Source organism: Symphalangus syndactylus, chromosome 21 (assembly GCF_028878055.3).
Source record: "Symphalangus syndactylus isolate Jambi chromosome 21, NHGRI_mSymSyn1-v2.1_pri, whole genome shotgun sequence".
Classification (NCBI taxonomy): Eukaryota; Metazoa; Chordata; class Mammalia; order Primates; family Hylobatidae; genus Symphalangus; species Symphalangus syndactylus.
Genome location: NC_072443.2, coordinates 77,224,453 through 77,246,834, shown reverse-complemented (window position 1 = coordinate 77,246,834; position 22,382 = coordinate 77,224,453). Strand labels below are relative to the sequence as shown.

At 42.3% G+C, this 22,382-nt stretch overlaps 1 long non-coding RNA gene across 2 annotated transcripts in view; it reads right to left on the bottom strand.

Moving 5' to 3' along the window:
• The window catches only part of LOC129471430 (uncharacterized), a 453,095-nt gene that overhangs the window by 50,490 nt on the left and 380,223 nt on the right, over positions 1 to 22,382 (bottom strand). The window contains exon 4 of one of the 2 annotated variants that reach the window (XR_008653587.2): positions 15,162 to 15,353. The exons of the other annotated variant lie outside the window; for it this stretch is intronic. This is a non-coding gene — a long non-coding RNA (uncharacterized lncRNA). The remainder of the gene's footprint in view (positions 1 to 15,161; positions 15,354 to 22,382) is intronic. 2 annotated transcript variants of the gene reach the window in all.

The following is a 22,382-nucleotide window of genomic DNA, read 5'->3' as shown; positions in this document are numbered from 1 at the left end:
GGCCAGGAGTTCAAGACCAGCCCGGGCGATATAGTGAGACACTGCCCGTATCAAATAATAATAAAATAATAATAATAGTAATGATAATAGTAATGATAAGGATGGCAAACATGGTAATCTAATTTAGAGCCTGCTCTATTCCAAACCAACTCCAGGAAAGTCACCTCGATGACAGGATCTTGTTGAGGATGTTATTCCTTACATTGCAGAATGTCCTCCTGCTTCTCTGTATCAGGAAAAGCCATGTTGTTCCTGGACAGTGTGAGTTAGATAGCCTGTCCTGATTCCCTTTCTGTGTTAATTGCTGGAAAGCTCAGAGTCAAATTTGTGACTTGCTTATTTAGGTTTGTATGGTGTTCACTTTTGGAATAAGCCTCATTCTTAGCTTTCTACTTGTATTTTTCTTTCTTTTGGCCTACCTACTTAAAAAAAATAAACGTCCCTACCCTGCCTTTACTAAAGAATGATACATTGTGCAAACAAAATCTTTAAAAATGTATAAAACACAGAAAAGCAAACACAAAATGAGTAAAAATCACCTAGTCATACCCAGAGACAACACCGTTTATATTTTGGTATATTTTCTCCCTACCCCCACCTAATCCACAGTCTATACATATATTTTAGGTTGGTGCAAAGGTAATTGCGGTTATCGCCATACTTTTTTTTTTTCTTTTGAGACAGAGTCTTGCTCTGTCACGCAGACTGGAGTGCACTAGTGTCATCTTGGCCCACTGAAAACTCTGCCTCCCAGATTCAAGTGATTCTCCTGCCTCAGCCTCCTAAGTAGCTGGAATTACAGTTGCACACCACCATGCCTGGCTAATTTTTGTACTTTTAGTAGAGACGGGGTTTCGCCATGTTGGCCAGGCTGGTCTGAACCCCTGACCTCAAGTGATCCACTTGCCTCGGCCTCCCAAAATGCTGGGATTACAGGCATGAGCCACTGTGCCTTGCCTATTATTGCCATTACTGTTAGTGGCAAAAACCACAATTACCTTTGGACCAACCTAATACAAAATGAGATTATATCATATATAGTGTTTTATAACTGTCCTTCCCTTCACCCGACTTACTATATCATGCACATTTGCCTATGCGATTAGGTGTCTTCTGTCTTGTACATGTTCCATAATTTATTCAATCAATATAAGATTGTTGAATGTTAGGCTGTTTCTAAATGTTTCCCTTTATAAAACAACCAAAAAAATGTAATAAACACTCATATCAAAATCTTCATGCATAGATTGATCTTTTGGTGAAAATTCTTAGAAGTTTTCATTGGCTTTTAACTTATGTTGCTTCATTTAATGTATCCTGTCAAGCACCCTTAAATACTTTCTGGAACAAGGTGAGAAAAGACTAATCTCTTGCTCAGCATCACCACCCATCAATTACCTGGGAAAAACTTTCTTGGAAGACTCAAGATACAAAGAACGATAAGAGGTGATCTCTGTGTCCTCCTGGGGTTTAAATTTGACTAGGCGAAACAGATGACCTATAAAAATGTGCACTAAGTGACCAAATACAAGGTTAGAGAAAAGTTTACATATAAGGTGGCATCTGAAAGGTGCCAGAGGCACAATTCATAAGGACAGGTTGGTACATTCAGCAAATATTTACTGTACCAAGTGTTTTGTGCACCCCTTGCTGAGGATACAATGGAGATTAAGACCCAGTCTCTGTCCCCAAGGAGCTCAAGGTCTACAGGGGGTGAATGAGTGAAGGGGAGGGTCTCAGAGTGCTTACACAGATTATTGCAAAACAACCTGGCAAGTGTTCTTAGAGACACACAGGATTTTCTGGAAACTTGAAGGCTGGAAGAGGGGGCCAAAAAAGGCTTCCTGGAGTTGAGCCTAAAGGATGAAGAGAAAGCCAAACAAGAGCAAAAAGACCTTCTGCAGAGAGCAGTAGACAAACTTTTTGACTTTGCCCCACAGTGAGAAATTCATTTTAAATCTTGATCTAGTATAGGTACATTTTTGTACATAAGTGAAACAAAAGTTTCATGAATTGATTCTCTAATACGTGCAAAATAATTTTACTTTCTATTTTAATTCATTAAAAAAAAGTATGGTTGCAATCTACTAAATTGTTTTGATGACCCATTCATGAGTACTTATGTGCTGACTGAACATTATAAGCCTAAACTGAGGATGGGTTTAGAGCTTGACAAAGTGAGAATTAAATCCAAGTAGTGGCTAAAATTCTCTGGAGTAGAACAGCCAGGTCAGGAAAAGGTCCCTGAAAAGTCCCTCTTACTTGCAAAATGAAGCATAAATAGGCTCCAATTGTCATAATAAAAAGAATGAAGAACACCTTTTTGTTCTTTTGAGTGGTTTACCAAAAGCTCCCTCACCCTTTGTTATGTAGAGCTGGTACCTGGGGAGAGCTGGTACCTCTGTTTGTGGAAATTGCCTCAAATCTCTTTCCCCCAACATTCTGAGTCTTTCAGAATGGCGAAACAGGGTGACGAAGTACTTAAGATAAAATTACCCTGAGGACAGCCTTACTAAGGATTAGGTTCAACTCAAAGGGCTGAGAATTCACAAGGGTGGGCTGGTTTGGGTGCAGTGTGTGTATGATGGTCTGAACTTCCAGGTAGCACATCCCTGGTAGCACAGTGGATGTGCTTTGGTAAGAAATGGCTGAGTATGAGAGTGTAAACGGGGGAAAAAAGCTGTAACGCTAAAGGCCAAAATGAGACTTCAATGAGCTTCAGCTGGTGCCCGGATCAGTGAGGACAACCCAGTAATCAACACTCCATTCACAAGCAGTGGTGCAGAGCCAGTCTTCAACAGCGCCCCCGGCGTTAGTGGGAAGCAATGGCAGTAGTAACTGATGAGCGCAGTTTCTCGGGCCTGGGGAAGAGGTGTGGTAAAATCCCTACAGACTCAGTAAGACTCTAGGAGGGTTCTTGGTCAGTGTTGTGTGTGGGGAGAGGTGTTAAGAGAATGATACAGAACATCCTGCCATTAAAGCACAGACTAGTTTAAAACGTGTAATCAGATTTGAAGTCTGAGTTGGTAGAGCAGGTATGTATGCCAGCACCATGGGGAATTTAGCCTAGGTTCATCTAACGGAGCCCATACTCTTAAGCATGCCACCAGTGGTTTTTCAAGTGTGGTTTCCTGACCAGAAGTATCAGCATCTCCCAGGAACTTGTTAGAAACGCACATTCTCAGGCTTCCTTCAAGACCTGCTGAATCAGAAACTCTGAGAGTGGGGCCCTGCAAGCTGGTTTCACGAGCCCCCCAGATGAGGAAACTGAGGCTTGGAGAAGGTCCCACAGCTAGCCAGCAATAACCTGGATTCAAATTCAGGCACCAGCTCCCCGGGCCCATGCTCTAAACCACTAGTACAGCGTTTCCCAAACTTCTTTGGACTAAGCCTCAGAGTTGGAAATGCAAATTATTCTTATTCTTATTTTAATTTTAATTTTTATTTTTAGTTCTGGGGTACATGTGCAAGATGTGCAGGTTTGTTACATAGGCAAACGTGTGCCATGGTGGTTTGCTGCACTGATCAACCCGTCACCTGGGTATTAAGCCTGGCATGCATTAGCTGGAAATGTAAATTATCTCATGGCCCAGTACACACATACAAAAGTGTTAGGAAACAATATACATTTTTTCCTATTCTATTTTCTTCTATGCTCTTATATTTCAACTAAAAATAGTTTTTAGCTATGGCTCACCAAATTGGTTTCACTTCCCACTAATGATTGGGTTATAACCCACAGTTTGAAAAACGCTGCATGAGAACATACTCTTTTATACCAAAGAAGCCAACCAATGTGAAATAGCAAGAATGTAAGACATGGGAGATGTCATTTAAGTATGTTATTGTCAGGTACAGGTGACAAGTATTACGGTCAAACATTCGAGGGAGAAAGAAAGAGAGAGATATTGAAATAGGGGAGGTAAGAGAACTGAGGCTTCCAGGGACAGGCGGGATATACAGAGTTCTAAGGCTTGAGAATGAAATAGAATTCAGAGGGAAAAAATCAGGGAAGGACACTCTAACAGTGCGTAGGCCTTGAGGGATTAAAGTTGGAACTACTAAATGTCAGTATTATCATCTGTAAAATGGGGTAATAATTGTCCCTATCTAAAGGGGTTACTGTGAGGGTAGAAGAAAATAATGCATGTTGGCCGGACCCAGTGGCTCACACCTGTAATCCCAGACTTTTGGGAGGCCAAGGGAAAAGGATCACTTGAGGCCACGAGTTCGACATCAACCTGGCCAATATACTGAAACCCTGTAGCTACAAAAGTACAAAAATTAGCCAGGGGTGGTGGCATGTGCCTGTAATTCCAGCTACTTGGGAGGCTGAAGAAGGAAAATTGCTTGTGCCTGGGAGGCGGAGGTTGCAGTGAGCCAAGATTGCACCACTGTACTACAAGTTGGGAGACAGAGAAAGACTGTGCTCAGGAAAAGAAAAAGAGAAAGAAAAAAGAAACCAATAATGCATGCGCCATGCTTTGCACTTAGTCACTGTTCACTGGCAAAATGATGAGAACCACATAAGTAAGCATTTCTGGTAGTCACATTAAAAAAGAAAAAAGTAAACAGATGAAATTAATTTTAATAATATAGGCCCGGCACGGTGGCTTCTGCCTGTAATCCCAGCACCTTGGGAGGCCAAGGCGGGTGGATCACAAGATCAGGAGATTGAGACCATCCTGGCTAACATGGTGAAACCACGTCTCTACTAAAATTACAAAAAAATTAGCCGGGCATGGTGGTGGGTGCCTATAGTCCCAGCTACTCAGGAGGCTGAGGCAGGAGAATGGCGTGAACCTGGGAGGCGGAGCTTGCAGTGAGCCGAGATTGCACCACTGCACTCCAGTCTGGGCGACAGAGCGAGACTCCGTCTCAAAAAAAAAAAAAAAATACATATATATATATATATATATATATATATATATATATATACATTACCTAACCCAACATATTCAAAATATTACTTTGACACACAATCCATATAAAAATTATTAAGATATTGCATATATCTTTTTCATAGTGTATCTTTGGAATCCAGTGTGTATTTTACACTTGTAACTTGTCTTGATTTTGACGATCCACATTTCAAGTGTTCACTTGCCACATGTGGCTCGTGGCTGCTGGGGTGGGCAAAGTGGGCCTAGCACAGAAGTGCTCTGTAAGTATTACTACTGTTATAATTATCATCGTTGTTGTTACTCAGTGTTGAGCAATGGAGTCAAGTACTTTTTGTGGGTGTGGGGTGGTGGTTGTGTGGAGTAGAGCAGAGGAACACCCTATTTTCCTGACTTCCAGAATGCCAGCTTGCTGGGATTTCAGTACAGCTGAGGCCCCAAGCCAGTGAAGCCTATGGGTCCCAGACTCACAGGCCACTTGATGCCCTTTGTGCGATCCACAGACTGTTCAAGTATCCATGTTTATCATATGGTCATGTTTATACTTTTGTTTCTGGTATGAATTAATAATTTACTTATGATACTTAATAAAAACCAGACATCACCTCATCGGTGTTTAAACAAAAACAGTGCAATTTATCTTATTAATTCTGGTGAGGCCGTCTGTCCTCTGCTGTTGGATTTGGAGGGTGGTGTGGGCAGGCATCCTATGGGGTCTTAAGCCAAATCGTCCTTTGTCCTCAAAGTGTAGGCTTTTGGTTCATGTGGGTATCTAGTGGGTCACTGTGGGAGGTAGGATGATGGAGTGGGGCTGTGGAACCAGGACCATTGCTGGGTCAAGGGAGCTAGAATGCTCACGCAGGCAGTTGGCCTGCATACCCAAGGAAGCCAGTGCCAGCACGTAGCTCCAAGTGAGAGTGTTGCACACTTTATAAGCATGATCTCCTCTATTCCCTCCAACTCCACTCCGAGGTACCCATTCTACAGAGGAGAAAACCGCAGCTCAGAGGAGTTAGGCAACTTGCCTAGCTCCATGATGGTCAAACCTGGCCTCTCCCCCAGGGTGTGTGACTCCACGGTCTCTGCTCTTAACCACTTTGCCACACCGGAACTTCCTCTCCAGACCTTCCTCACTGGAGCCATGCTCTCCTTGGCATGTTTTTTTCCTGATTTGGAAGCTGACTACTAAGTCTGGTCAAACTCTTTCCTCGCTTGTGAAGGAAAAGTACTTTCCCAACGAAGTTGAACAGGTCCGCGTGCAGCAGTGGATACAGGTTTCCCAGCTCTCAGAAAAGAGTGGGTGGAAGGCTGGGTTTCAGCTTTTCCTTATCCTGCCAGAGGCCGGTGGAATCCCTGTGTGGAGAAAGGAGCCAGCAAGTGCTATCATATTCCACTTTAAGGATGTGGATGCCACATCACCTGCTTTGCTCCAGCCGCGTTCTTCTCCCTATGGTTTCTTGAATTTGCCAAGCTCTTCCCTGTCTCTGGGCCTTTGAGCTAGCTCTCTTTTCCCAGGATTCAGCTGAAGCTGAGAATATCACCTTCTCAGACTTGCCTTCCTGACCACTACATATAAGCAGCTCTCTATCACAACAATTTGTTTCCTTCTGGCCATTGATTATATACTCGTTCACTGGTTTACTCAGCAACTGTCTGATTCCCCCGTAGAATGTTTATTTTTACAAGGGCAGAGAACACATCTGTTTGATTTACTAATGAATTTCTCACACTCAGCACACTGCCTGGCCCCAAATAGGATATCAGTTAAATATGTCTTGCACAAATGAACAAATCAAGACGGAGATTCCCCAAGATTCATGACCACTGTGTGAACCTGGGCAAGTTCCTTCCTTCTCTGGGGCTCAGTTATTGCATCTGTAAAATGGCCTTGAGATCACCTCTAAGCTTCCTTCCAGCTCTGAAATTCCACAGCTGTCTGATCTGACATTGGAAACTGCTGAGCCCCACCCCATTCAGTTATTTGGCCTTTATCGCCCAAGTATTTCTTTAGAAAAGGGGGTGGGGATGTTCTAAAGTAGAACCTTAGCTCCTTTTTGAGCAGTTGGGCAATTTTCCCATGCTTATAATTGCATTAGAAACCAGCAAAGTTAACCTAGTTATTGATTCTGGAGTTTCGAGTCTCCATTGGCAAGACCAAACCCACAAGTTGGCAGCTTGGTATTCTTTTTTCTTTTCTTTTTCTTTTTTTTTAATGGTAATGTTGTGAGATTACAGGATCTGTAATCTGGATCAACAACTCACTTTATAACAAAGTTGTATTTTAAATTTTGCTTTTGACTTTAATTGCAGCTAGGCATGAAACGAGAGAATGAGGGTGCCTTTCCAGATGAGTGCACATTCAAAATCATTCAAACTCTACTTGGAAGAGGAGAGGAAAATTAATAATGAGAACAAACAGGCCTTTGGAACCAGGCTCCCCCTCCTCCCTTCTTCATAAAATGAAATCCTTCTCCTCACAGAGTAAATGGAAAAAACACCAGAGCAAACAAACTGGGAAGGTGCTAGCACAATTGGTTCTTTTCGTCTTCACAGACCTTAATCAAGTGAAGACCCAACAGAACTACGTACAGGACAAAACCAGATAATTTGACATTTATTCATTCATCGCACAAATGCTTAGTGATCATTTATTCTGTGCCAGACTTTGAGCTGGGTGTGGGGATAAAACAGTGAATAAGACAGAAAAAATTCCTATCCTAATACAATAACACTATTCATGACAATAATAATAATTGTTATTCACATTTGCTATGTGCTTAGCACAGTGAAAGAGCTCTTGGTGAATTTTCTCCCTCAGTGCCCACAATATTTTTATGAAGTAGGCACCTTTATGCGTCCTATTTAGTGATGAGGAAACTGAGGCACAGGGGAATGGAGTGATTGTTCAGGATCATGTGGCTGGCCAGGGAAGCAGCAAAGACGGCTCTGGGGGCAGAGCTCTGCCGCCACGGAGTTGAGTCCAACAGAGCAGGTAGGTGAGCTCACAGGCAATTCTAAGATGGTTTGAGAAGTGATATGATGGGGACACAGAGAAAGGACAGGCAGGAGAGGCTGAGGAAACATTTGTGAAAGATGTTTTGCCTACGCTGCGATCTGAAGAATGAGAAAGAATAGCTAGGCAAAGATTGTGGGGCATCTGGAAGGGCTAAAAATGTTTCAGATGGGAAGGAAGTGAAGGAGCAGGTCAGAAGAGGAAGAGAGATGAGTCTGGCAGACAGGAGGCCAGATTATGAAGGGTCCAGGAAGCCAGGCTAAGACCTTTGCAACCTGGTGGTGATGAGAAGGCCCTGAAGTAGCACCATGTATTAGTCTGTTCTCATGCTGCTTATAAAGACACACCCAAGCCTGGGCAATTTATAAAAGAAAGATGTTTAATGGACTTACAGTTCCACATGGCTGGGGAGGCCTCACAATTATGGAGGAAGGCAAGGACGAGCCAGTCACATCTTACATGGATGGCAGCAGGCAAAGAGAAAGAACTTGTGCCAGGGAACTCCTCTTTATGAAACCATCAGATCTCATGAGACTTATTCACTATCATGAGAACAGCATGGGAAAGACTTGCCACCATGATTCAGTTGCCTCCCACCAGGTCCCTCCCATGACATGTGGGAATTCAAGATGAGATTTGGGTGGGGATACAGCTCATATCACACCATGAGCTTCATGTCTTGGAAGGGTTATGTCTAATGGCTATGTAGACAGAATGGGCTGGATGATTGGAGGTAGAGAGATGAATTAGATCCAGAGGTATGGTGGTCCACCTTAAGGCTGGGGGCAGTGGTGAAGAAGAGTGGTGTATAGATCTGAGACAATTTGGGATGTAAAGATGATAGGACTTTGTGACAATGCAAATGCCCACTGTTGAAATCAGGCAAGTGACTTAAATGAACAACTTTGGTTGCCTGTGGTACCTGATAACTCTTGGCTGCATTTTGTGCTGTATGGACAGGGTCATATATCGGAAAACTAGGCAACTCTCTACCCTGAGGGGTCATCTTCTCACAAGGGCCTAACCAAATGTCCCTGTGAAGAGCACCCCAGCATTGATGTAACAAAGCAGCCTTTTAAGTAGTTGTTCTTTATTCTGTTTTAGTCCCTCATATGAATTCCTCTGCTAATTTATAAGTAGGATAGAGTATTTTCCCTTGTAACCACTGCTTGAAAGTAATTTGGCTGGGTGTGGTGGCTCACACCTGTAATGACAGCACTTTGGGAGGACAAGACAGACAGATTGCTTGAGCTCAAGAGTTCAAAACCAGGCTGGGCAACATGGTGAAACCCCGCCTCTACAAAAAAAAAAAAAAATACAAAAATTAGCTGGCCATGGTGATGGATGCCTGTCGTCCCAGCTACTCTGGAGGCTGAGGTGGGAGGATCATCTGAGCCTGGGAGTTTGAGGTTTCAGTGAGCTGTGATTGCACCACTGCATTCCAACCTGGGCAACAGAGTGAGACCCTGTCTCAAAAAAAAAAAAAATTGATTTAATTAGGCATGTTTATTTTTCCTTGGTTATCAAGAAGTTTAGCATGAATTTTTATTCACACACCTATATTGCTTTGGAGGGTATATATCTATTAGTAATCTACAGTTTATTGAATGTAGTATCTGCTACTTAGGGTATAGGACTTTGAAGAGATGGGAAATAGGAAAGGGAAGTGTTGGTGGAGACTCGTATGTGAGGAACACTTTGGAAGCTGGAGCTGTGTGACGGATAAGTAGGCTTGAAACAAACCTGACTGGGGGCCATGGAAGGGCTGGCCAAGTCATCATAAAAGAGGACCAGAGTCATTGGTAGGAGAGAAAGTAGAAAGTCACTGGTCGGAGGAAAGTGGGCTAGAATGTGGCCACCCAGCCTTGTTTTCTGCCCTTGTGTTAACACAGGCAACAAAGCCACAGTTTTGAAAGACTTGAACAGCAAATTCCACGTACCATGATTAGGTGAATGTCCACATGCAGTGATGTTCAGGAGGCTTAGAAAGACATTCCTGGTTTCGGCCAGGCGCGGTGGCTCACGCCTGTAATCCCAGTACTTTGGGAGGCTGAGGTGGGTAGACCATGAGGTCAGGAGATTGAGATCATCCTGGCTAACATGGTGAAACCCCGTCTCTACTAAAAATACGAAAAATTAGCTGGGCATGGTGGTGGGCGCTTGTAGTCCCAGCTACTTGGAAGGCTGAGGCAGGAGAATGGTGGGAACCCAGGAGGTGGAGTTTGCAGTGAGCCGAGATCGTGCCACTGCATTCCAGTCTTGGTGACATAGCGAGACTCCCTCTCAAAAAAAAAAAAGAAAGAGATTCCTGGTTTCCTTTATGCAAATATCCTTATTACGTTTTGGCTGTTGGTGGCTTATTCATTGCATCAAATTATTGCCAGCCCAGAAAGTCTCTGAAAATGTGAGTGCCCCTGAGTAGTGTCATGTAATAAGGAACAAATCATAGCAACTCAGACCTTTGAGCTGAAAGAGGCCTGTGGGATAATTGATGGCGACCCTCATATTATGGATGGGGAAACTAAGCCACAAGGAGGTTAACCAAATCAGACTAAAGTCTCAAAGCCAGTTAGTGGCAAAACTTGGATTAGAATGCAGATCTCTGGCCTCTAATAGAAGATATTTCCACATCACATGATTAGAGGCCAGTTCGTGTACTATTCCTTTCTAAAGTAACAGCTGAAAAAAGGGAATGAGATCCAGGGTGAACAGGTTTTGATAGGAAGGGAGATGACAGTCAGTCAGGGGGACAAAAGTCCTTCCACTCCAGCCTTGTGCGTATAAGAGAGGCCGCTAAGCCTGGCCATTCAGAGTTCTCCACACCCATGTTTACTGATACTGACTCAAGCAAGCAGTGGGTTCTGGATCCAATCAGAGTCCCTCCAAAATGGGATGTATGGAAGTCTCACTTCCTCTGTAAAGACTATTTGACCTATTTGACAGAGACTGCCTGCGTGTGAAGGCAACACAGAAAAAAGCAGAGCCCCAAACAAGAAAGAATGAGGAAGGTAGAGTGAGGAGGAGGGCAGGAGCAAGAAACAGATGAGAGAGTGAGAGAGAGATCAAGAGATTGAGGGAGAAAATGCAAGAGCAAGCAAGCATCTGGAAGAAATAATTTGAGTAACTGGATCCAGCTATGCCTGAAGCCAGATGCACTCTAAGACTTTTCAATTTATGGGAGCCAGTAAGTACCTTTTATTTTTTCTGTTTAAACAAGTTCAACTTGAAGTTGTCTTACTTTTAACTGTAAAGATCTTGTTTATAACAAGCTTTTTATATAAATTATTCTATTTGATATTTGCAAGCACCTTGTGAGATAGATATTATTATAATCACCACGTTATGAATGTGAAAACTGAGGCTCAGCGATGTTTAGTGATTGGCTTAAGATTATAGAGCTTTGTGAAATCAGTCTGTGCTATTCTTCATAACATGGGTGTCCCAATCTTTTGGCTTCCCTGGGCCACATTGGAAGAAGAATTGTCTTGGGCCACACATAAAATACAATAACACTAACGATAGCTGATGGGCGAAAAAAACAAGAATCACAAAAAAGCTCATAATGTTTTAAGAAAGTTTACAAATTTGTGTTGTGCCGCATTCAAAGCCGTGGACTGCAGGGTTGGGCAAACTACCTTTACATGATCCTTTCTTCTTTTTATTTACTAAGGCCTTGCTGTTCAAAGTGCAATCTGCAGACCAGCAGCACTGGCATTACCTGGGGGTGTAGACAGGAATGTAGTATCTGAGGCCTCATCCCCAAAACGATTGAATCTGAATCTGCTTGTGAACAAGCCCCCCAGGTGATGGGAATACATAATGCACTGTGAGAAATGCTGCACTACGATCAGGGCTGACTTCAGGGTGGTGGGGTATTGGGGGTGGGTGGAGAGACCTGAGCAGTCTGGACACAGCTCTGTCCTTTCACGGCATGGTCAGGGGCCAGCCGCCCTCTTAGTGCTGTTCTTCCTAGCATGGTGTGTTAATACATCGTTAGCTGCTAGGATCATGCTAAGCAGATAATCTGCTAGATAACTACACTGGTCACATGAGGTGGATGATTGGACTCTCTGAGTCTGAGCCTGGGACGCTCAGGCAATGGAGAGAGAGAGGCAGGCTCGTCTCCAGCTTTGTGGGGGCGGATGCTGTGCCAGCGCCCAGGCCGCGGCCTCAGGACCACAGCAAGCCTCGGCGGAAGCCCACACGTGAGCAAGTCTCCTTTGAGGTCTGCATGTGGTACAAGCGGAAGCCTGTGGTCAGCATGTGGCAGCTCAAATAATACGCTCCACTAGTGTGAGAAAGCCACAACACGGCACGGAGGGAACCATTCACCAGAACCCTCTATCGCGTGTCTGCCGGGCACGGGGGCCGCTGCAGCTGGGATTGGAGCAAACCCTCCGAGTTCACCCGTCCATATGCCCTGGAGAATCGTGTGAAAAGACAGGTGGACCAAGACGAAGGAGAGCTCCTATGAACGCAAGCTTAAAAGGCTGAAGTCTCCCTGCCTGGTTTATTTCTGCCAGCACTGGGGCTGGGTGAGAACAGACACATCCTTCTACTTCTCGGGCTCCCTGAGCGAACATACCAAGTTCTGAATGTCTCTAATGGAGATACCTGGCCATGCGGGGGGTTGACAGACAGAACTGTTTTGGGGACCAGTTCCAGTTCCTTGGATAACTTGGTGCGTCCACCTCAGCTTTTCTTCCATGTTCCTGGAGAAGGACCATTCATTCCTCTGAGCCCCATGGTCCAGCACCACAGGAAGGAAAGTCTGGGACTCACCACTCCTCTGACTTGAGAGCACATTTCGCCTCTGATGTCTTTTTCCTGAATGCATTTCAGCTTTACTCCTCTGATTCTTTCTCTCCCATCTGGTTTCTATCTGACCCAAGCAGCTGTTTTTTCCATTGAAAAGAACACATTTACCTCTTTCTTCTTCACATGCCATGTTTTCAGTTCTGAAATGCTTTTTCATATGGACTGAAACAGTCTGCATTTTCTTTTTTTTTTCTTCAGGAAAAGGGAGTACCCGTATTTTGATTTGGGTATGTGCAAACTCTTTAAGCAGACCCTCAGAACAATGGCAGTGAATGTCTTCACTCCCCTAATGGTTAGGAAGCCATTCCATTTATTCATGATCACCATGCCCCATGCACAGAAAGACTCTCAGCCATGACTAATATTAGCACAGCACAGTATATATAACATGGTCAGTCATGCATCATAAATATTTATAAAGACCACAGGAGCTTTTCTCATAATGCAAAGAGATGTACCCAAGAAGAGTTGAGCAGTATGTGTTGGGTGTTTTTGGAAAATGAATAGATGCCCTTTTTTCCAAATGACAAAATAACCTCCCCCGCTGAACCTCCCCACCGTGCTGAATTTAAAGATAGTTGGAAAGCAAAGCTCTGGAATTTTCTCTGTTGATTGAAGTGTGGGCAGAACACTTTACCATTGGCGATGGAAGAATTTATTCCCATTTTAAGTAATGTTTACCTATCCAGCAATGCCACAGAAAAGGGGATCCAGGGAGAATTTGAAAGAGTGAGGTTTGACATTCAAGACGGTGGCCTTATGAAGGAGAGGTGATGGGACCAAAAAGTGAGTGAAATCTCAGCCCCACCATTGTCAGCTATGTAACCTCTTTGTACTCAGAGATTTCCCTTCCTTCTCAAGGTCTTCGGACATGCTGTTACCTCTATGTGCAACATCCCTCCCCCGTTTAGTGCGGTGGTTCCTTTAGGTCTCTGCTTCAATGTCACCTCTCATAGAGGCCTTCCCTGACCACCCTCCATGAATGCAGGCACAGTCATTTGCCTTGTTTCCTTAATTACATATCTCTCGTTATATCTTTGTTTCCTTGTTTTGAATCTACCTCACCCTCTATAAGTCTTCATAATGGTAGGTAGGGACAGTGGTTCCCCCACTTCCCATTTATCTTGTTTTTTTTTTTTTTTTGAGACAGAGTCTCGCTCCGTCGCCCAGGCTGGAGTGCAGTGGCGCGATCTCGGCTCACTGTAAGCTCCGCCTCCCGGGTTCACACCATTCTCCTGCCTCAGCCTCTCCGAGTAGCTGGGACTACAGGCGCCCGCCACCACGCCCGGCTAATTTTTTGTATTTTTAGTAGAGACGGGGTTTCACCGTGGTCTCGATCTCCTGACCTCATGATCCACCCGCCTCGGCCTCCCAAAGTGCTGGGATTACAAGCGTCAGCCACCGCGCCTGGCCTATCTTTTTTTTTAAGTTGATAGACTTTATATTTTGGAACAATTTGAGGCTTACAGAAACATTGAGTAGAAAGTACAGAATTCCCATATATTTCCTCTCCCCAGCTTCTCCTGTTACTAATATCTTGAGTTAGTGTGGTACATTTGTTATGATTGATGAGCCAATATTGATGTCTTATTATCATTAACTAAAGGTCAGAGTTTACTTTAGGGCTCACTTGTACATTCTATGGCTCTTGTCAAAGGTTTAATGTCATGCACCCATCATGATAGGAAATAGTTTCACTGCCCTAAGAATAGGCTACACCTATTCATCCCTTCTTCCCTGTCCCAAACACCTGACAACCGCTGATTTTTACTGCCTCCATGGGTTGCCTTTTTCAGAATGTCATATGCTTGGAATCATGCAATAGGTACCCTTTTCAGATAGGCTTCTTTCACTTAGCAATCCACACCCCCTCCATTTTTAACCACTGTATTCTAGAGTTCCTGACATAAGAAGTGGCCAGTGAATATTTATGGAATGAACAAATGAATGAGCTTTATGTCGTCCTAATTTGTAAATTGAGTCTACTGTTCAGAGTTGTGAGGATTTGAAGAGTAACACATAAGAAGGAATTTTACAGTGTCTAGCCCCTGGTAAAACTTCATAACGGTTGTTACCTTTCATATTCTGGGGGCGTTTCTGGATCTTGATGATGCTGGTATAGGCCTGGGAAGTGTTTAAGGTCTGATAGTGTGTTTATGAAACTCAGACTTTTTTGAAAGTTTTCGCTGGTAAAGCTACAATTTCTCAGTCAGCCTCTGTATCTCCGGATGGCCACTCCCTAAAATTATGGGATCTTTGGGAAATCTTGGTGAACAACTGATAGGATGTCTCTGGTCTTCGTTTTTCAGTACAAAATATTTTCACTATTTGCAATTTTTTAGAGAGATTCTTCTTACAAAATGATCTTAGGGCTCTATAGTTGAAATGTTCTTACTTCTTTTCTCTTACATTCTGTTTAGTAACCCCACCTTTTCTTGAAGAAAATCTTCACACTGTTTCCAGTTCCACTTCCTTTTGCTATGGAGTGGAAATTCTGATCCCTTTCCTGGTGGGAACTTGATGAGACTGGCCTAGTTGTAAAAGAGTGGCTGGCCCAGGTGAAATATTCATATCCTTTAACTCTCCAGTATTCTGAAAAACCCAGGTTGCTGAAAGAACTTCTGAAATGTAAAACGTGAAAAGTGTTTCACAATAGCTTCCATCCCTGGATTGTGTAAAATGCTTTTAAGAAATAGAACATCTCTGTGGCCCTTTTAGGTCAAGATAGAAGTTGTGTCTTCAGTTCCTATGTTTTGTCTATCTAATGTCACACATCTGGTATTTGGAAAAAACTAGGTGACTGGCCACATGAGTGCGCTGGCATTTTGTAGAGTTTTAGCATCATCTTTTAGAACAATAAAGGGTAATTTTTTTTTTTTTAGATTTTAAAATGATTTATACCAGAATTGGTTAAAAAAGTATAATGACTTTGTCATTTTCAATGGGGAAAATAATCTATTTTTTTCCTCTGGGAAGAGGAAAGTGCCACGACTTAATTAACAAAGTTGAAAAACTTTAAAATAAATTTCTTTCATGGAATAACCTTAATCTTCATAGGCTACTAGTTCTAAGAGTTTAAAATACCAGTTGTAATTTTGCCTCTTTAGATATAAATTTGATTCCTTCTTGGAACCTGACCTACTTGTCTGATGGTCAAATGAAGCCCAAAGATGAGACTGGCTGGCCATGGGTTAGGGCAGGGGTTGTTAAGAGCTATTGTACATGGGGGTCATATGGACACTTGGTGCTCATTAAAAACGCAGATCCTGGGCCAAGTGGGATCACGCCTGTAATCCCAGCACTTTGGGAGGCCAAGGTGGGTGGATCACTTGAGGCCAGGAGTTCAAGACCAGCCTGGGCAACATGGCAAAACCCTTCTCTACTAAAAATACTACAAATAAGCCAGGTGTCGTGACACAGACCTGTAATCCTTGCTACTCAGCAGGCTGAGACAGAGCATTGCTTAAACCTCAGAGGCGGCGGTGGCAGTGAGCCAAGATGGTGCCACTGCACTTCAGCCTGGGTGACAGAGTAAGACCCTGTCTCAAAAAAAATCAGATCCCACTTCCCACCAAGATTCTGACTTAGTTGCCTGGGATATGAGATGAGGCCCCAAAGTCTTCATGCATGTGCACCCCAGAAATGTACTAGATCAGTGTTGCTTAAACTAATATTTACAAAGCAGTGTTCTAAGTGCTTTACATTTATTAACTTATTTAATCCTTCCATCACCGTAGGAGGCAGGTATCATTATTATCTTCATTTCATAGGAGACGAAGCTACATAGGAATTGTGCAGCTCACTGTGATGAGGACACATAGACTCAGCTGGTTAGAGCAGAACTGGGGTTCAAATCCCAGCAGTCTCGTGCCAGAATCTGAGCTTTCAGCCACTTGGCTACACTGTCCCTCATGGATTATCATTGTTTTCTTACTTTGAATGTGGATGATAAATGTTTTTTTTCAGTTTTTGCATGAATGAAAATTTGCATCTATATGTGCAACTACTTCAGCCATATTGAATAGAGTGGTCAGGTGATTATGTCAATAGGACCAGGCATATAGACATAGGACCACTTAAAAAGAAATGGACACACCCATTAGCATGGCTGTTATCAAAAAAATGGAAAATAACAAGTGTTTGTGGGATATAGATAAATTGGAACCCTGGTGCATTGCTTGTGGGAATGTAAAATGGTGCAGCTGCTCTGAAAACAATTTGGCACTTCCTCAAAAAGTTAAACATAGATTTACCATATGAGCCAGTGATTCCACTCCTAGGTATATACTCAAAAGAACTGAAAGCAGGAAATCCAATGGATTCTTGTACTGCCATATTCATAGCAGCATTATTCACAATAGCCAAAAGGTGGACATAACCCAAATGCCCACTGACAGATGAGTAGATAAACAAAATACAGTTTCCATACAGTGGAATACTATTCAGCCACAAGAATAAATGGAATTCAGACACAAACTATGACATGGATGAATCTTGAAAATATATGCCAAGTGAAATAAGCCAGACACAGAAAGACAAATATTGTATGATTCCATGTATATGAAGGGCCCAGAATAGGCAAATTCATAGAGACAGAAAGCCAGGTGCTGAGAGGAGGAGGGAGTGGAGAAGAATGGAATTGTTTAATGGGTACAGAATTTCCGGATGGGATGATAAAAAATTCTAGAAATAGGTAACAGTGATGGTTGCACAACATTCTGAATGTACTTAATGCCACAGACCATACATTTAAAAACGGTTACAATGATAAATTCAATGTTATTTATATTTTACCACCAGAGAAAAAGACAAAAAAAAAAAAAGAGAAGTAAGTGGCAAAGAGAGACCACCAGCCAAGTGAGAAGAGACAGTGAAGCAGTGACTTTGCATCCAATTTTATCCAGACAATTGTCTTCATGAGTATCCATTTCAGTGTGTGCATAGACACAACTGGACTGGGATAATTTAAGAGAGACATCACTAAAATCCATCAAATATTCACCTTCCAGTAGAGAATCAATGTGCTATTAATGTTAAAAAATGTTAAAAATATTTTAAAATACTAAAATATTCTAAAAAGTCCTGAGCAATACACTAAGATGAAGAAAGTCCTTCTGATTCTGGTTACGGGGGTGACCCCTGTGTCGCTCTGACTGCAGTGGGTGTTGCAATGGCTCATTCATAAACACAGGCACCCCAGTTATTGGCTCATCACAGGCACGTGTTATTGGAAACAGAATATGCAACTTTGACCTCCAAATAATGAGTTGTTGCCAACTCAACTGAAAGCAACTTGTAGACTCTATCCAGCTAAGGGCTGTGGTTTGAGCAAAGACAAATATTACATAAAGCAGAGTTTGTTGTTCAGCTCTGCTGAGGATGAATAAAGGTCACGAGAGCTCAGTTCAACATGTGCAATCAGATATAGACAGCAAAGAATTAATATGGACCAGGCAACAGAATGTTCCTGTGCATGGGAGATCAAATTCATTGTGAGCCATGATGTCTAGAAGACAGACTTCATGACTCAGGGATGAAGGAGTGGCCTCTGACTGATAAAGGAAATGATTGCATTGAGAAAGATTAAAAATACATCGTGGTAGGGCTAATGCTAGGGATGATAAAGCTTATGATGAATTCTGATGAACACTTGGTAGTTAAATAAACCCACAGTGTCTCTCTCATCTCATATAGGGCTCTTGGAGAGTCTTTTTAAACAATTCAATGGAAGGAGCGATGTGCTAATCTTTATGACTTCTTAGTGCTAATGTCAACATCTAGACAGCTAGTAATTGTCAGTCAACAGTATTGATGAGAACAGCTAATGGGAATAATTTAGGAAACTCCTTTCCCTAGAAAAACACTCTATGTAGGTGGGTGTGAATTACTTCATTTGGTTGACCAAATGGACAACCTGAAAACTGTTACTTGCTTTTGTTCTGTGGTTGTGCCTATCGTCTCTTTGTTCAGGGATATAGGGAGAGTGGAATAATATTAATTTCTCAAATCTCTCAAACCAGTTAATATCTCTAGAACCACTACCCTAGCTCTAGCCACTCTCAACTTTTGCTGGTGCTACTGGAGCAGCCTCCTAGCTGGTCTCCTTTACCTAGGCTTGCGGCCCTCAACCCAGTCTCCAGTCGTCAGCCTCAATGAGCTCCTTAAAATGTAGATCTCATAATTTCACTTCCCTGCTTAAAACCCTCAAATGGCATCCCATTCATTGTTCTTGTAGAACTTTGTTTATTTTTTTGCTTATCCACCTACACTTTTTTCTTTTTAAATCTTTTACAATTGATATGTCATATTTGTACATTTTTTGTGGGGTACATGTGGTATTTTGTTACATGTACAGAATGTGTAGTGATCAGGTCAGGATATTTGGGGTATCCATTACCCCGAGTATTTATCCTTTCTATGTTTTGGGAACATTTCAAGCCTACTCTTCTAGCTATTTTGAAATACACAATACATTGCTGTTAACTACAGTCACCCTACTCTGCTATCAAACATTGAAACTTACTCCTTCTATCTAACTGTATGTTTGTACCCATTAACCAAACTCTCTTCATTTTCCTCCCCCAACCCACACACCCTTCCCAGCCTCTTATATCTGTCATTCTACTCTCAACTCTTGGACTCAAGCAATCCACCCACCTCGGCCTCCCAAAGTGTTGAGATTACGGGCGTGAGCCACCACACCTGGCCCATTCTACTCTCTTTCTCTGTAAGATCAGCTTTTTTTAGCTCACACATATGAGAACATGCAATATTTGTCTTTCTGTGCCTGGCTGATTTTGCTTAACATCATGACCTCCAGTTCCATCCATCTTGCTACAAAAGACAAAATTTCCTTCTTTTTAATTGTTGGGTACTATTTCATCGTGTGCACATACCACATTTTCTTTATCCATTTGTCTGTTGAGGGACACTTAGGTTGATTCCATATCTTTGCTATTGTGAATAGTGCTGCAATAAACATAGGGGTGCAGGTGTCCCTTTGATACACTGACTTCTTTCCTTTGGATAAATACCCAACAGTGGGACTGCTGGAAGTTCTATTTTTAGTTTTTTGAGAAATCTCCATATTTTCCCGTAATGGCTGTACTAATGTACATTCCCACCCACAGTGTATAAGAGTTCCTGTTGCTCTGTATCTTTGCCAGCATCTATTCTTTTTTGTTTTTTTAATAATAGCCTTTCTAACTGGGGTAAGATGATATCTCATTGTGGTTTTGATTTGTATTTTCCTGATGATTAATGATATTGAGTATTTTTTTCATATACCTGTTGGCCATTTGTATGTCTTCTTTTGAGAAATGTCTCTTCATTGTTCTTGCAAAGCTTTAATAAATGTTTATGCAGGCCAGCTGGCTAGGCCTTGCTAGATTTAGTCCCCTCCTGGCATTCCAGTACCTGTTCATGCCCCTGGCCCTGTGCCTGTCCCCCCATTCTGCTTGCAACGGGCACAACAACCTTCTTTCAATTCTGTGAACTAACCTAGCGCTTTCCAGCTGCACAGCCTTTGCCAATGCTAGTCCCTCTGCCTGGAATATCCTTGCCATTAGTTGTGACGTGGCTATGTCTTACTTCAGACCCCAATTGCTATGTCACTTCCTCAGAGAGGCCTTTCTGGGACACCACATCAAAATTAGAAACCCTGTGTGCTCTCTTTCTTTCAGATCCCTTTCTTCTATAGCACTTATTATAGTTGGTAACTATATTTTTATCTGAGTGATTATATATTTACTGCCAGCCTTCTACTGCACTATAAGCATAAACGGTACAATGCATATCTTATTTATTAACACATCTTCAGGATCTAGCAAGTAAACTGGTACATTAAAAGTTGCTCAATAAATACGTGCTGAAAGAAACATATTTAACCATAAGATGCTCACTGTGGTCAGAAATAAGATGTAGGTGGAGACGTCTTCTAAACAAACCACCAACATTCTTTAGGACTCTGAGTTAGTTTTATTACTGTCCAGGTACCTTGTTAAATTCTGAAATCATGATGATGGGGGAAAATTTGACTGATCATTTAACCTTCATTTATATTTAACATGACTTTCCCAAACAGATGGGGGTCTATGCCAGCCTTGTAAGTGGATGTACAAAATATGTATGATCAAAATGCACATAAAGCAATTCCATCAAGTCCCTTCTTTTCTGCTATTATTCCTCAACTTATTGTGACCAAGAATCAGTCCAGTATTTGGCAACAAGAGGTGTGAAAATGAACCGAAGACATGAGCAACAATTGACATGGAATCCCTACGTGCTCCCAGCAGACCCACATTCTCAAGAAAGCCAATGCAAGAGGTGTGGCAAAGAGGGGCAGAGGATAAGAAATTTATTTTCTGACCCCTACTTAATGGTTTTAGGTCCACTTTGACCAAGGAAGAAAGAACTGTTTTAAAAAATTACTCACTTTATTCTTAAATGTCTCTAAGAGAAAGAGGCACTACAATCTCCACAGGGAGGAGGTAAAAATTAAATCAGATAACCCTGGGAAATGATTTTGCAAAGTGGCTGTTCTATAGCCAGTGCTCAATCACATTGAGTGTTCAGCAATGCTGGGAGAGCCTCTTCCAAATCTTTAGTCTTGGAATCAATACTGATCATCTTAGAACTCCAACTCTTATGGCCAAGAGGTTTTTGATAACTCATACCTAGATTTTCTTCCCTGTCACTTCACAGTGTTTCGTAGCCTTTAATATTTCCTCTACCTTTCTTAAGATATGAAATTTGAAAGTGATAAGTATTTCATGTCAATTATGTCTTAGAGAGTTGGGGTGAATTGTTGGGTCCTAGCAATTAGCCAAATAGCCAAGCCTAGATTTTTTCCTTTCCTTTCTTTCCTGGCCCTCATTATTTGGGTAATTGCATCAATTCTACACTTGGTTTTACATGTATTGCCAGAGTCTAAGCTGTGCAAAAAGGGATATCCTTTAATGATTTCCTTTGAATGGCTTTCCATCTAGGGAGGAAGAGGGCCCCTCTTGTTCGAAAACAAAGGAATCATCCATCCCACCAAGACCTTTCTTCTCTATTAAGCATCTCTTGAATTTCAAAGGAGGACTTGGAATTTCTCAGTCCCAATCTTAACGGCAGTTCCAGACTGCAGTTTATTTTCTTTGTCCCTTTAAGACCAGAAAACATTACAGCAATGCAATAACTGTTCTTATTTTTCTTGGGTTCAAAACAAGACCAGATTCCAATCTGCTAATGCTTACCATTTCACAGTAACCAAGCAGTTAATGCTCATCAGCTCAAGCATACATTTTCCTTCCAAACAAGGATATGGCTACTAGCGGCAACAGCTGTATTTTGCTAGTCAATCCTCATGTTAAAGATTTACAGTTTTAAATTCTGTCACTTGGTTTGCCAACTGTTCTTCTTCCTGGAGCTGCCCAGTTGTTTCTGAGGGGACTTGAAATGGTTTCCTAGCAATTTCAGCATCCTGAATGACAATGCGTCCTCAGAGTCAGACTGGAGAATGGAATTCCCTGTTTATATCCACAAGACTTCTCTCGCTCTCCTTCTTTTTTTTTTTTTTTGGGAGGGAGCCTTACTGTGTCACCTACGCTGGAGTGCAGTGGCGCGATCTCAGCTCACTGCAACCTCCGCCTCCCGGGTTCAAGCGA